The following is a 14,212-nucleotide window of genomic DNA, read 5'->3' as shown; positions in this document are numbered from 1 at the left end:
TTCAGGGTGCAAATCTATCATTAAGACCTCGCTAAGTGTGAGGTGTATAGCTTCCCAATAAATCTGTACATGTTCGCACTCCCATAAAATATGGGAAAAAGTGCCTTCCCTCCCACATCCATGTCTGCACTCCCCACTCTCTGCTCTAACCATACGCGCCACTCTGGGGCCATGTACATATACTCTGTAGAGAATCTTAAGCTGTACCAACCGCAGCCGTGCCTCCTCGGGGAGGAGATTGCAACCTGCCAGTCTTCCTCGTCTAGCTCCAGCCCATCTCGCTCCCATTTTCCTTTGAGTGACTGAAGTGGATCCTCCATGTTGTTAATTAGCTTTTAATATATCAATGAGATAATCTTTTCTGGCAGATGGCCATCAAGTATCCTGTCTTCCAATGGGGAGGCCGGTGGGAGGACAGATTTCAAAGTAAAGTGTGTGTGAAGGGCATGGCGGACCTGTAGATATCTATAACGTTCTGTGTCTGCAAGGCTATATTGCTTCTGGAGTGAAATGAAGGGGATGATTGCATCCCTGACCCAGAGATATTTAATCTGCGATATCCCAATCAGGTCCCATTTATCGAAACCTTTGTTTTACCACAAGCTCCCCAGCTTTTGGGAGTTCCAAAGAGTAGTTGCCAGGGTAAGTCGCCCTTCCCACCCCAGATACTTATTCACTACATGCCAAACATGTACTGCATGCACAGTCAGGCTGGTTAAGTACCCTGCCATAGTCTCCCCCGGGGAGGATCCATCTATCCATGGTGTATCCTGGATCGCCCAATTTCCCAAAGGTCCCCTGGTGGATGGCCGCCGAATGGGCTGACCAATAATACTTTTTAATATCAGGGAGGCTGATGCCTCAATCAAACCAGTTCAGGGTGAGTTTGGTCAGTGCAATACGAGGTTTCCCATCCCAAAGAAGATCCCTCTGCAGACCTTCTATTTCCTTAAAATACGATGCTGGGACTGCGTCTAACGTATTCTGCAGGGTGTAAAAGAAGCGGGGTAGGGCCTTCATTTTTTCATTAAAAAGGGCGGCTTTACCTAACAATGAGAGAGGCAAAGCCTTCCAATGTTTTATAACATTTTTCAATCTTTGTATAGGTGGTAGGAGATTGCGTGTAAAACAGGTCAAATGACTCAGGGAGACAAAGATTCCCAAGTATTGAAAGCCCTCAGTCACTATCTGGAGTGTGCAGTTCACTGGAAGAGCAGGAGTATCCCCCGTAGGACATAGACTACTGATTTTGTTTGATTTATAGTAAAGCCGGAATATCTACCAAACATTGCAAGGATATCAAAAAAACATATCAAGGAAGCCCTCGGGGAAGTTAGAATATCATCCGCATATCAGGATATTTTGTCCTCCCAATCTGGTGACCAGCACATACCATGAACTACTGGGTCCTTGTGGATTCATACAGCGAGAGGCTCCAGGTCCAGAGCAAATAATAAGGGGGACAACGGACTTCCCAGCCTTGTGCCCCGTTGCAATTGGAAGGCTGGTAACGAGCAGTTGTTCACCACTACTTGAGCCATGGGTTTTGAGTACAAAAATCGGACCCAACACGAAGCTGGGTCCAAAACCCATTTTATTCAGTACGGCGAACAGGTACGGCCACTCCACCATGTCGAACGCCATGGTGGCGTCCAGCGAGACTAGGACAGCCGGCTCTTGGATGGTTTCCACTCTGCCCAATACCCCATTTACTGTACGCAGGTTCAAGGCTGTATTACGGTGCGGCATGAAACCCGATTGGTCGGGATGCACTAAACTATCTATTACCTTTACCAACCTGATCACCAGTATCTTTGCGAGGATTTGGGGTTCTGTGTTGAGCAGGGATATTGGCCGATAGGAGGTACAACTGGTTCTGGGTCTCCCTTCCTTATGAATAACCACTATATTGGCTATCCTTTGGTCCAAGGGGAGAACTCCCTTTTCCCTCCTGTCTTTAAACATTGAATGGAGATATGGGGCTATTTTTTCTGGCCTAAGTTTGTAGAGTTCGACTGGAAGGCCGTTGGGGCCCGATGCTTTCCCAGAAGAAATCGCTTGTATCGCTTGGGCTACCTCTTCATTAGTGAAGTCGGACTCCAGATATTCCCTATCGTCGGTTGTCAGTGTGAGTAGTAAGATATCTTGGATCAGAGAGAAATTCTCTTTAATTTACTATTTCCATTCCATACCATATACCGTTTAGTAGTATTCAGCAAATCGGTCAGTGATTTCCTGGGGTTCAGTGACCAGGTCAATTCCCTCTACATGAAGCTCAGGGACCAAGCGGCTAGTCCATTCCTTCCTATCTAGCCATGCTATCAGCTTCCCTGTCTTATCTCAGTGCTCGTAGATCCTGTTTTGTGTTTCCCTTCCTTGGACTTTGGCTCTGTCTGTTGCAATGGCTTTGTACTTGAATTGTTTGAGCTGCAAGAGGTTCTCGAGGGTAACTGATTCTTCTAAATCACTCTCTAGCCTGAGTACTTTGTCCTCTACCGTAACAATTCTTTCTGCTTCTCTTTTTTCTTGCCTGAGATCAGCGACAGGGCTTGTCCACGGATCACGGACTTATAGGCTACCCACAATATTTGGGAGGACTCCACCGTGCCCTCGTTTTTGTGAAAGTACAGGTCTGTACTTTGGATTATTTTTTTACAGGTGTCATGGTCTCAGAGGTACCATGGGTTGATGGGTGCAATTCTCCCTGCTCTCCTCTGGCCCAGGACTACTTGCGTCCAGATCGGTGAATGATCTGAAATACCTCTACTCAGATATCGTATCTCTCGAATGACTAGCGCAAGAGCAGCAGGAACAAGTATATAATCAATACGAGAGAGACTACGATGGGCACCTGACTAGAAGGAATATTTAGCCCTGTCTAGGTTATTTGTCCTCCAACCATCTACTAGTCCCTTGGCGTCTAAAAAGTTAGGCAAACATCGATGTGCGGGTCTGATGTCCCGCGGAGGTTTGACGATCCAGTGTGCCAGACACCACCACGTTGAAGTCACCCCCCAGCAGGAGGAGACCTTCTGGAAATGTCAATAGTATTGAGCCTAGATCTTTAAATGTGTCGCTCTGAGTGCCAGGGGGGACATATATTGAAACAAATATGACGGTTCTGCCCTCCCAGAGACCAGAAATACCTATGTATCTGCCCCTATTATCGGACCATGTGCAGTGCAGAGCGAAGGGAAACAAGTTATTAAGTAATATGCCTACTCTCTGTGACCCAGTCATAAATCCGGCGTGCGCTACAAGCTTATATCCTCCCCTATTCATAGCCTTACACACATTCCCAACCAAGTGAGTCTCCTGTAGGAGAACAGCATCTGGGGCTTGCCTCTTGATGTACTGAAGGACCATGCTATGCTTGATTTTATCTCCTAGACCGTGGACGTTCCAGCTGAGGATCTTAATCACCATGTCCCACTGTGTACCCATCTAGACTCATATAGCTAAGCTGCTCCTGTAGTGCGGTCCCGTGCAATGCTGTCGACAAAACAAATACTGCAAACAATTTAAAATTATTAAACTGGAACAACCCATTCCACTAACCCCCCCCCCCTCCCTGCACCCCTGCACTCTGGGCTTCAAACTGCCCATGACACAACTAGCAGAGTGCCTGTCGCCCACACACATTAACTAAATGAAGAAAGCAGGATGCGTGGTGTCGCCTTCCCCTCACTCTCCCTGATAATACTGTTGTAAGAGCCCTCGAGTGCGTATCAGTCCGGGACACAAGTGAAGAAGGATTCATCTTGTCTGCCAGGAGTCTCAGGTGCCTCAATACGGGTCCCCCAACTCCACCAATGTGTATTAAACTCACCCACCAACTTCGCTGTCCATTGGCGCCATTGTCCCAATGTCCCCTTGACCCCATACATTACCCCCATAAAGAAAGGACATGGTGTTCAGCGACTCTCCAGCCAGTCCGCTACAGCTTCAGGGTGCTGGAAGAACTATGCCTTTCCGTGGGCCTCCACTCGGAGCCTGGCCGGGAACAACATGGCATACTTGTTTCCTTTGTCTGGTAGCGTTCTTTTTTTCCCCAGGAAAGAGAGTCTTTGTCTTTGGCCCATCTGGGTAAAGTCTGGGAACAAAGTTATTTCCGCGTTGTCGTATCAGATTGGGGGTCCTGGTGTGGCATGCTGGAGTATCACATCTCGATCATGAAAATTTAGGACTCTGGCCAGGATCGGACCCGGAGGTGCTCCTGGCTTCGGATGGCCTCCCGGGACCCTGTGGGCTCTTTGAATGACAACGAATTTCCCAAGCCCCTTGGGTTGCAGATCTTTCAGAATGAGATCTTCCACGAGGAGGTCAGTGGCCTGCCCTTCTGTTTTTTCAGGAACCCCCAGGATATGCATTTTATTTCGCCATAAGCGCCCTTCATAATTGTCCAGCTTGGTTTCTGCAAATTTCCGAAAGGTTTGGAGTTCCTTGACATCCCTTTGGAGCTGGGAGGTATCTTCCACTAGGCTCGCAGTTGTCAGCTCCACTTGCTTGACTCGCTCACTATTTTTATTCTGTTCCGCTCGGAGTAAGTTGACTTCAACCGTGAGGGCCCCCATCTTATGTTCTAGCGATGTCTTGATCCCGGCGATAGCTACCAGAACGTCTGAGTGTATGCTCCGGTTCCGTCTCCAGCTGTACCCTGCCACTTTTGTCCGTGGGTAAAGGTTAAGGCAATGAAGTCTTGGGGAGAGTATATCGGTCTTGCCTGTTGTGTTGCACTGATTTGCTGCCTCGTGACGATGCCATTATGGCGCTGCCTCCCATGGCAGTCCCGCCTGAAGGGAGAGCTCTCCAGGTAATGGGGGGGAAGCCCCCTCACTCCGCTTGTGTTTGCAGGTAGTCCCGCTGGGACGGACCCACAGCCAGGGGGACAGCTAATTTGGGCCTGCCACCAAGACCTTCTTTGCTGCGATGTTGCACCCACGTCGCTACTGGACACTAGTTTCAGCACTCACGAGAGTCAGAAAGGGGTGGCGGCACTGAAGGGAATTCTGCCAGTAGGACAGCAGCAGCAGATCTCTTCTGTTCCTAATCACTTGCAAGGCAGGACAGGCCGATGTTCCAATCCACTTCGTCTCCCCTCTCTGGTAATGGCGTTGCGCTGATGAAACATGGGCGGATGCCTGGGACTACTTTCACTTTTTTGGAGCATGTACAAATGGGCTCCAATCCATGGGGCACCACCCCCCCCCTGCAGCGGAGTCGTGCGACAGTAGCCTCACCGGTCACAGCCGTGTATCGGCTCGAGAGAGTCTGAGCCGGGCGGTGGTTCTCGCTGTGGCGTATCACTTTGGTGGTGATTAGATAAGATGCGAGTGCCCCCAGTTGCCTCTTTGCTCTTATCCAGTCCCAGTGTGGCAAAGCTCAGTGTGTGCTGGTTGAGGTGATGGCCAATAGAGAGTCCCACACTGTCTCCGGGGGGAGCCCAGAGAAGGCCACAGTATGCCCTAGCACCTGCCTCTCAGCCGGAGATTCAATGTGCTTCTACTGCAACAGTCACAGGTCAAACGGGAAGAGGGACTCACCCCCACGGGCCCCGGGCAGTCAATATGCGGGCAGATCATGATCTCCTTCCCTCACCTGGTCCCATTGAATTCCGCCGCAGCGGGCCGCGCAGATAGCGTTCACGCAGTTCGTGAGTGGTTCTCCCTCAATATAAGGTAGACAGGAGCCCCGGGGGAAACCTCCAACGGTCCTCGCTCACCTGGCCAGACCTTCGATAGATCAAGGGCACCGCCGGGATGCGTGGGTCGTCAGGTGGCGCTCCGCCTTCACCAACACGCCAGTCCCCGGCGCCTCTCCTCGCTCAGGCCTCAGTCCGCCGCACCTTCAAAGCTGCTGCCTCAGTTTAGCTCCGGCATCCGTCACCTCAAGATTGGACCCCTGGCGTATTTCGATAAGGTTATTCCCTGTCGGGCTCACGGATATGTAGGGCGGATGGTCAAAGGGAGTGGGGATATTCTGGAGCTACTGGCCATTTCTCTCCGCGGCCCGGCCACGCCCTGTGCAAAGCATACCTTGATGTATGACCCACTTTCCACTCCTTGCTGCGGTTTACTATCTTTCAGATTTCCTAGCATTTGTAGGAGAGAGGCGTAGGTAGTAAAACCATTTACACTTGTCAGGAATCCTGCTGTAAATTCCTGCCAGGCACGAATGAAGCCATTTTCGACCTAAATGTATGCTTATGGATAAAAATGGCGTAAATCTAAGCTTAGGACCAAAAATGGTTTATGAACTTTGCCCTGTGACTCTTTTTTCTCTGAGGTCAAATGTATGACCACTGGATGAAGGGTGTGGCTCTGAAATGAAGCAACCACTACAGAAAATACACATCTTTCTAACATTGCAGTATAATTACCGTACCTTTAAAAGCAATTTTTGGGATATATTAAGAAAAACATCCAAAAGTCTGCATATCATTTTGCGGCCCAAATGTCGGCCGTACTCATGGTATGATGGCATATAAAAACTATTCCATCCAAAACATGTCTGCTGGAAATTTCTACAATTTTACTCCAATTTTACTTTCCGCAAGAGCAAATCACCAATTTGTTGAATAGAAGGAAATGTTCATGTTCGTCTGCCAGAGTAAAGAAAATTGCATATTTTGTATATTGTCAAACCTTCCAAGCTTAATAACTTTATACAATTTACATATTTGGTATTGAAAGTGGACAGTTTTGAACTCTCAATTAAAGATTAGATTTTTATTGAGAAAAACCCAGTATCCGTTTCAAAAAGAAGAGAAAAATGTTAAAAGATAAAGGCCTTATTTAGAGTTGGGCAGACAGGATGCTCTGTGAAAAACACAGTGAATGTCCAGTTCACAATGTTACAAGTGCATTATAGTCAGAAGTACTCTAAATATGGTGCTGTGGGCATCCACTATGTTTGACAGAGCACTCTACCCACTGAACTCTACATAAGACCCCAGGGGTCGTATTATACATACAGGATATTTTCATTTTTGTGCCAAGAGCACCTTTCAAAAGGTGCGGCCAGCGCAAACAATGAAAATGCATTGTATTAGCATGAATGCGCTGCCCACAGGGCATCCCCGAACTAGCGCTGCTCTGCGGGCAGCACATTCATGTGAAAAATAGAGCGCCTGCTTTGAAGCCACTCCTTCTTTCAGTGTGCAGGCAGCAACTCTCCTGCACTTTTAAGGGGGATTATAGACCCAATTTCAGGTGGGTGAAGTGACTGACTGCATCTGCCTACAAGGGGATGTCTGGAAGGTCCATAGGATCCCCCTTTCTCTTCTCCACTTTTTAGGTGGCGTATTGTCAGTGCACCTCCACACAGGTTCTTTCCCTCTGCAACCTGTAATACTGCGCGGGTGCAGAGGTAAACGGATTCCCTCATTTGCATGGGGACACACCCCCATGCAAATGAGGGAACGCCCTCTGAGGATATCGCTGGTACTTTATGTGCCCCTGCGCTATCGATATTACAAAAGGGGATGCACAAAGGCGTCTGCCATCCCTTCTATAATATCAAAGTGCCTTTGGAGCGTTCAAAGTGGGTGCAAACAGCCGTTGAGCCCCCCGGGCACTTTGGTAATACAGCCACTGGAGTGTTTCCCTACTCTGTGCCTGTTACATCCGAAGGAGAAGGGCATTAGCTTGCAGGGGGAAGGTTTGGCAAAATGGTGCAGACATTCCTCTTCTGCTACTTGACTGTGAGAGGGGCTGCAAAGGCAGATGTGGTTGCCTAGCTCTGCTTCTACAGTCAACAGAGTCCTTATTGGTGTGCCTGGGAATAACAAGAGGGGATCTGAAGGTTCTCACTTCCTCCAAAGTCTACTGGCGCTAATAAGCAAGAAGTGGCTCTAAACAGTATCAGATGATTCTTCCAAAAGGGTAATGCAGATAAAGCTGCAGGGGTGCATATGCCTCCTTGGCTGAACAACCCCTGCTGCGTTACTGCACCACTTAAAAACCTGATGTTGCCGCTCTCTGGCCATTTTTAATGGCATAGCCAAGGATGTGATAATTAATAATTACAGTTGGGACGGGATGGAAAAGCTACTAATTTGTGAAGAGGGACCACTGGTGCAATTTGTGACTCCTTGGAGATAGCACAATAGTGATAATTTTGCTAGTTGATTCTCCTTGGAATTTACTACTACCTCCAGTAAGCGCAGTGTAGAATTTTCCGTTATAACCCATTTGACCTCGTTGTCTTATAAGAAAACAGAAAGACACAAACACACACCCATGCAAACATACATAAAAAGAGACACACGCACAGACACAAAACACCCAAAGAAACAGCCAGCGACAGACACACATAGATAGACCAACACACACACACACAATGCAGCAGTGTACCACCCGTTGCGAAAGGATCTCAAGAAACAGTGAACAAAATAGGATTTCAAGAACAGAAGAATTTAAATCACAAGTCTGCACAGCACTTCAGGATTTTAGGCCAGATGTATTAACCTGTTTTGCGAACGTAAAAAATCTGATTCACAAAATATTTTTTTCTTATCTATGAATCCCATTTCAGGAGTGAGTAAACTTTCAGAGATTCCGAAAATATATTCTGAATTGTTACTGAATCATAATTTGGAAGGGCGTGTTATGGGTGTTTCTTCCAAATTACAATTTTGTACTACATGTATCAATGGTTTGCAACCATTACTGGTTGCAGACCGATGAAAAGTTACTGACGACTAAATTGAGGTGGTAACTTATTTGCAGAAGAAATGCTTTGTCAATGGACCCCTTCCCCTTTGTGGATTGGAGAAAACATTTCAAGAGGAGAAGGCAGTGGTCCCAAAAAACTGACAGCTTTCACAAAACTAAACAAAAATAGTATTTTTTTAAGCAGCCTTGGTGGTCTACTTACCTTTACAGTCTTCTATCCTTGTGGTTGGCAGCATTGGAGCAAGTTGTTGTCCAATGAATAACATTTAAGTAGGTTGAATTGTCACCCACTGCTATTCCTTATTTTGTGCACCAACCTATTTGTACATAGGCCGATTTGCAAAACACATTTCTAGTCACAAAAAGACTGGTCGCATACTGCAACCGCTTTTTGTGACCAGAAACTTTGACCCATGAATCATTATCAAATGTGAATGGAACAAGTTGCCTGAACTGGTTGTGGTCTGCGGAGTCATGTTGCTAAGGACACAAATAGGGCGTGGATCTGTGACCAAGACCACAGCGATGTTTTTAGTGAAATCAAGAGTGCCTTGATTGACTTTCACAATTTCTGACACACTAAGTGCATATTTTCTTCTGCACAGCATGATATTGTACCCCAGCTGCTAAGCTTTGTCTCACGATCTCAATGGTATTCTTCAACACTTTCATCTCAACTAGCTCTGCAGCCAAGTGCAATAATATCGAATGTCTCGGAGTAGTCTCGTGTGCCAAGGCACCACTGCGTACATATGTCAATGAGATTTGCAAGAAGCACCTTCTCGAAGAGTGTGTGAATGCGGCTAGTTTGTGTTATTTGGTTGATCAAGGTAGGAAAAGATTTGTTGAACTGTAAGGATTAAAGACCGAGGTTTTCTGTTTATCTCCGATTAGCTTGGTGGTGGTATCAATATATAAAGAAAATGCTACCAGACCTCCACTGAATCTTAATTATATTTATATTATTTTTATTTTACACTTTTACCTGGTAATTCAGATGGTCTTCAAAGAACCTGAGACGCAAGCATTGTAGTCTGAGACTCACAGAATTATGAGACATTTTGAGGCACAATTATTCTAAATATATATTTTGTTAAGTATGACACCAGTTGTTAATGTCAAGACACTGATGAAACCGTCCTTGAAAAGGAACAAATGGCAAATGGAAGAACTGACTGAAAGTTTTAAACAAGCATTGGCATAGCCAATAGGTCTCGCTTTTGGGACCATATAAGTATTTAGGTATGCAGCACAATAGCCTTGGTGCAACAACATCAACTGTTGCATAGCTAAACCCTTATAAGGCCCCAAAGGCTACACCTATTGGCTATGCCAATGCTTGTTCATGTCTGATACCATGGTTTCAGTAAAAAAATCTGTCTTTTTCTTTTAAACAAAATAATGAGTGCCAAAGTCAGTAGTGGGCATTGAAACAAAATCACAGACCAACCACTTAGAGTAGTAATCTATAATAATAAGAAATGTCCTATCACCAGGTAATCTGTGAAATGGTCCTGAAAAGTCAACTGCTAACTTATACCAAGGCTTTTCTAGAAGTGTGTTAACTCAAGCTTTGCACTTGCTGAGCTTCCAATGCTTATCAGACAATAAACACTCCTTACACTTGTTAACAAAATGCCCCACACATGTATCCATCTCCGACTTGTTTCGGTGGGCTGCTGTATCCTGTTACTCTAAGAGAATGACGCTTGAATAAAAAAAAAAACAGTCCACCACTCATTGCCAATAAAATATAGTATCCAAGTAGTAATGAGCCTGCTAAGAAAACTGCGGTCTTCAGGGTTTTATTTGAGTCACGGAACTAACAGCCCACAAAGAACAAACAGGGGCTATAGATCTCGCTACCATCGGGCGAGCCAGTCCAATGTGGAACGCCTCACACAACTCAACAAGCACTATAGCACAGGAACCCCATGGCGCTCAATCAAAAGAATACAGCAGGTAAGCAACAGTAAGAACATCATTTACACACTAGTAACACATCCATGTTACAATAAATACACAGACATGCTAAATAGCGTAAAAGCACAAATACAACAAATGTCCAGCCAAAGAACGATGGTTAAATCATGAATGCAAAACATTTAAGGATCGATTAAACCAGATGAGAAAAAAAGAACTGCTCAATAAATATACTTCCATGACAAGCATTACCTACAAGAAGCTGATGTCTGAAAGAAATAGAGCTGAGGTGCTGTCACTGCTAGGTTCGCGAGACGCACAGCAATAAGCAGATCTCCTGGCTTCATAGGTGTAAAGTTCGGGGAGCAGCAAGTGGTTGCTTACAAGCACCCCACCAGGAGCAGGCGTCTTTACATCAGCTTAGCCTTGCACTGAAGGCTGACTCCCGAGGGACAAAGGTGGAACCCGCTCTCAGTGACCTCACATGTGGGCCTTATGACAACAGGCATGCCGTGGCGCACACATGCGCACTGGAAACCAACAGCCTCAAAGATAAAACTGCTTTGGGTTAGCGATTGTGCGAAGGTGGATGCAAATGAGGGGCCAATGTGGATGTGTAAATAATGGAGGGCACTAAAGTGAGCATGGTCAGTAATATAGCAAGCTTCATTTTGTCAATGTTCACTCCTGCGTTGAGCCAGATTTTCGTCGGAATCTCGGAGCACCAGTGGTACCTTGGTTGCAACCCTACCCACAGCTCAGACAAGCGCGGTCTTGCCGCAAAAGTGACAAGCACTGGCCGCGATTTCGCAAGACGAGCGGCCACGAGCCCCGCTCTGTGAAGCGGGGAGGGGCAAGCAAGACAGCGAGGCACGCGCGCGTGGGAGAGCAAGAGGAAAGCCATATGGCGACTCTGCTCGTAACTGCACGCCCACGCACATGCACGCAAGCTGTTGGCAGGCGGTAGTATTTTTTTAAGCCCTCACTAAAAGTCTTGCCAGACCAGCGCATGAGCTGGGTCAGGCGAGACCTACAAAAATGGGGTCACTCTTTCCAATAGGAAGTGCACCTTAAAGAGGAGACGTAGCAGCCGCGGTCAAGCAGGTAAGAGTGGTGGGGTGGTGGGGCCGGGTTGGAGGGGTATTCGACAAACCACCAAGAGAGAAAATTAATATAAAAAAATTATTTTCCCCCAGCGCCGCTTGTCGAAATCCCCCCACCCGGCCCCACCACCCCACTGCACTTACCTGCACGGGCTGCGGCTGAGACGTAGCACAGCAACCCCACCACCCCTGGAATGAAGGTTTTTTGATCTGTATAAACCGAATTCCAGACGGCTCCCTTTTTTGCAAAAGATCACATTTGGCCCCGAGGCAAGAAGAGAAACCCAAAAGTAGTAAGCCCGGCTTTCTAAGTGCAGAATGCAAAGTGGTGATTTCCAAAAGGAGGGAGGATGATGTTTTTTTAGTGAAAATCTAGAAACTCATTGCACTCAGAGTAGTTGGGAGCAAAGCCAGAGTAACGCAGAAGGCTATGCAGAGTTTGGATGTGTTACAAATGGTAGAGAAAATATGTGACTAGGGGCCAGATGTATGATGGGATTTTGCATGCGCAAACAGGTTTGCGACCCGTTTGCGCATGCAAAATCCCTGTCGGCCATGTACTAATACTAATTTGCAAGTCGCAAAAAATTGCGACTCCCAAATAGTGTTTAGCGACCCGCAATTATTAAGGGCGTTCCAAGGGCATCCCTTCCTAATTGCGACTCACAGCCCTTTGTATGAATGTTTTGAAATTGCGGTCGCTAAACACTCGCAATTTACAGCCCTCTTCAAGAGGGTGGTAATGCAGTCGCAAATGGGAAGGGGTCCCCAGCGGACCCCTTTTCCTTTGCAAATGCAGGGGAAATTATTTTTTAGGGGCAGGCAGTGGTCACATGGACCACTACCTGCCTTTAAAAAATTAAAGAACACGTTTCTTTTTTTTTTTTTAAATGCAGCCCGTTTTGGGCGAAAATGAGCTGTATTAAAATAAATAAATAAATAAATAATTGCTTTATTTAAAAGCAGTCCCAGACATGGATGTCTGCTGAGCCCAGCAGGCCACCATACCTGGGAGGGCCTGCCATTCTCAATGGGTTCGCAAATTGCGAGTGCCTCATTAATATTCATGAGGCATGCAATTTGCGACCCCATTGAGTATCGCAAACAGTGTCTCAGATACTGTTGTACATTGGAAATTGCGACTCACAATTTGCGACTCGCAAACGATCACGAATCGCGACTCGCAATTTCCAATGGTCGTACATCTGGCCCTAGATTTGCAAGAAGCTATTGTGTAGATGTCATATTCGATGTATTTAAGATGTTTTAAAGTCCGCTTGCTGTTCTTCCTTAACATTACTGCCTAACTAACCTGTCAGGTATCATAATGCTGCATCAAGCAATGGTAAGCGATTTCTTCTATAGGCATGGCTTGTGATAGAAGGCTGAGCCTCGTAAGCCGCAGACCACAGCCTAAAGTGTGTTTAGAAGAGCTTACGCTTTTCAAACAGAGGGTTAATGCTTGGATGAGCACTTCAGAATTCTCTATCCATTTGAGCAAAGTTTGCAATGACTGCCTGTCTGACATGCCATGATTCGCTCAGCAGTCAGAAATTCCTAGGTGGTTCAAATACAAACAGATGCCCAGTAAGCATCATGTTGACAGTGGTATCCATGTTGAGTTTCATCATTGCAGAAGTCTGTCTTGCCTATGTTTTATGCCAGTCCTGTGTGCATATCAATTGTGTACATAGGAATTGTCAATTCTTGTACGAGTTTGAGGTAAAGTGAACATTCTGTCACGTTTGAGGCGGAACCCACCATTGTAGGAGACACAACAGGGCACTTAACCATCATGCAACAGGTGCTTGATAGTGGACATTTTTGGTAGGATTTAGAGGTAGCAGCTAATGGAAATCCTTTGACTTCTGGCGGAAGGGCGAAATCAGCCAATCGGTAGGAGAATCCACCGGAGGCACTTCCTGCACCAACTCGTCAGTATGTTGATAAACATTCCTTCAGTGGAATCTCCTCGAGAGTTTGCACTGCTTCCAGAAATCAGAGCATTTTACATTTTCTTTCAACTTTAAATCAGTCCTTTGTCTTTGGGGAGGGAGAGGATGGGGGCAGGAAGCACAGGGCCAAATATGCCAAATGCTACTTGTGGTGTTGTGTGTCATGCATGGAATCAGGAACACTGCTGTGCTCCGGATTCCATAGGATGACAGTTACGACCCAGGTTATCTGTTAAGACATGATCTACTCTGCTCTGCAATAAATCACTTAATAGCAACCTTCCTGTATCCAGAACCATCATCATTTCACTGGCGACGATTGGGCTTGTTTACCACCAAGGGCTGCGGCAAGGCCACTTCAAGAATTGCCAGATGGCAATACAAGCTTCAGGACTTTCATTTTAAAGTAGAATATATCCCTGGCATTAGAAATGTCTTAGCTGACTGTTTATCTAGACTGCCCGTTCCTGATGACAAGGTGGTGGAAGAAGATAATGATGATGACAATGTTGTGTCAATTTGTGAAATCTCCAAAGGTTGCATAGATAAGGATAGT

At 46.3% G+C, this 14,212-nt stretch overlaps 1 protein-coding gene across 8 annotated transcripts in view; it reads right to left on the bottom strand.

Annotated features, from left to right (window-relative positions):
- DMD (dystrophin) overlaps nt 1-14,212 on the bottom strand; it is a 6,826,337-nt gene that overhangs the window by 1,270,276 nt on the left and 5,541,849 nt on the right. The gene's annotated exons all lie outside the window — the stretch shown is intronic.

Source organism: Lissotriton helveticus, chromosome 8, assembly GCF_964261635.1.
Source record: "Lissotriton helveticus chromosome 8, aLisHel1.1, whole genome shotgun sequence".
Lineage (NCBI taxonomy): Eukaryota > Metazoa > Chordata > Amphibia > Caudata > Salamandridae > Lissotriton > Lissotriton helveticus.
Note: the sequence above shows the minus strand (reverse complement) of the source record. Positions and strands in the feature narration are given on the sequence as shown.